This window comes from Pinus tabuliformis, chromosome 3_1 (genome assembly GCF_031772625.1).
Source record: "Pinus tabuliformis cultivar Carrire ecotype Pingquan chromosome 3_1, CPIR1, whole genome shotgun sequence".
Classification (NCBI taxonomy): domain Eukaryota; kingdom Viridiplantae; phylum Streptophyta; class Pinopsida; order Pinales; family Pinaceae; genus Pinus; species Pinus tabuliformis.
Window position 1 is genome coordinate 838,780,321 of NC_142301.1, and position 2,577 is coordinate 838,782,897.

Genomic DNA, 2,577 nt, shown 5'->3' on the forward strand with positions numbered 1-2,577 from the left:
TCCCCACAAGCTTGACCAAAAATTCCCAACAAAGAGAGAATCTCAATCAATAACAATGGATGTGGGCAATCCAAAATGCACCCAAACATTCTGAAAGAATAACTAAGCAGTTTGTTCAATTGTAACTTGCTTTTTACATGTCATCAAAATACACATTTTGCTGAACCTATCCACAACTACATACAAATAATGATGACCTCTTTTTGACAATGGAAGACCTCCTACAAAATCCATAGAAACACTATCCCATGATCGGGAAGGAATCGGAAGTGGTGTGTACAATCATAACTTCCTATTGCTAGGCTTACTGATTGCACATAATGAACATCCTTTAATAAAACGAGACACACTTTCAAGCATATGAGGCCAGTAACAACACCTCTGTAGATGTGCCATTGTCTTACTTACACCGAAATGACCAGCAATAAGAGAAGTATGTGCCTCTCTTATTATGTTAACTCCTTCTCCCTATGGAATACAAAGGTTGCCAAGATGGTACAACAAGTTATCATGCAAATGCAACCCAATTCCTCTACTTGGTTACCTTGACTCAAGCTTGCATAAACATTTTGAAAGTCATTATGTAATGCATATTGCTCAATATAACTTTCATGTAAAACAAAATTATGCTTGAGTAGAGTAGTTGCACTAACAATAGGCGTAGAAAGCATATCAAAAACTTTATTGTAGATACCTTTCTTGTACTTGATTACCAAGTGGAATTGTTGAAGAAAACCCATCCATCGGAAGTGCCTTGATTGCTACAACTTTGATTGAGATTGAAAGTATTGCAATGGTTGATGATCAATGTGAATGATGGTTTCCTTACCCATCAAGTAGTGTTTCCATTTTTTCACACTTTGCACCAATGCATACAATTCCTTGTCATATGTAGGATAGTTAATCATTGCACCATTAAAAGTTTCCGAATGAAAACAGATAGGCTTACCATGTTGCATGAGGACTGCACCCATAGCATAGTCACTAGCATCAGTCTGAATCTCAAATGACTGTCTCAAGTCTGGAAGTGCAAGTACTAGAGTTGTACTGATATTTTCCTTCAATGCATCAAAGGCCTTTTGTTGTTTGCCTCCCCACTGAAAAACCTTTTTCACACTTGTCAACGCATGCAAAGGAGCGACTATAAGAGAAAAATTAGCAATGAATTTCCTCCAATATTGGGCTGCTCCCAAAAAACTTCTTACCTCAGTAACTATCTTGGGCCTTGGCCAATTCACAATGACATCAACCTTGGAGGGATCTATTTTCAACTCGCTCCTCCAACAATATAACCCAAGTAAACTAAAGAAATTTTTGCAAACTCGCACTTTGACACCTTAAGATACAACTGTTTTTTTTTCAAGACATCAAGTACTTTTCTTACATGCATGACATGTCCATCACAAGATTTATTGAAAATTAAGATTTCATCTAAGTAAACTAAGACAAACTCATCAAGAAATGGCCTCAACACATCATTCATCACACACATGAATGTAGCGGGAGCATTACATAAACCAAACGACATAAATAGCCATTCAAACAAACCTTGTTTTGTTTTGAATGTTGTCTTCCAAATGTCTCCTTCAACTATTCTAATTTGATGGTAGCAACTTCTTAAGTCCAACTTAGTAAAATACTTTGCATATTTCAATTGATCAAGTAAACCATCTATTCTATGAAGTGGGTAATGTTTCTTTACCGTAATTTTGTTCAATGCAAGAAAGTTCACACACATGTACCCTGTTCCATCCTTCTTTAGCACCAAGACAATAGGTGAACCACATGGCAAGGAAGATGGTCTAATGATCCCTTTATTCAACAACTCTTGAATTTGCTTCTTAATTTCTGTGCTTTCCATCACTGACATCTTGTACATGCCAATGTTTGGAAGAGGACAATCTTGCTACAACTATATCTCATGTTGGATTCCTCTCTTGGGAGGTAATCCCTTTAGTTACTGAAACATATCATCATATTGGTTAACTACGTCAACCAATTCAGATTTCAAATTTGAATCACAACCTTTAAAAGCTTCATTATCAACATCATTCTTCGGTTTGATCATTAGAAGCACAAAAGTCTTGCTCGAATTCACTAGTCTTTTCATCTGCCCTGCATTAACAAGCGAAAGATTTATTTTCTTACTATGAGCTCTCACAATATATTCTTCTCCATCTTTGAATAAATGATATTTGTTTTCATGTCTATGGAAGATAGCTTTTCTGTCATAAAGGTAAGGGCTGACCAAAACTAGGTCATAGATATCTTACAGCACAACATAAAGCTCCACTTCATCTATGAAATTTGCAGTAATGGCGATTTCAGTTTACACTTTCAAGTAACCTGCAATTGCACATTGTCACACACTCGTCCAAGTGGATATGGTTTATGATGTAGAATTGTTTCCAAGTTTAAACTTTTGACAATGTTTTTAGAGAAAAGATTGGCTTGAGAGCCACTATCAATCTTGTTGTGTTTTGAGATCACCTTTATGTGAAAAAGTTATGTTCTCCTCTTTTCATTTGGAGTTTCATTTTGTGACTTTGAAGAACTAGTGCTAGCAATGAATTCTTT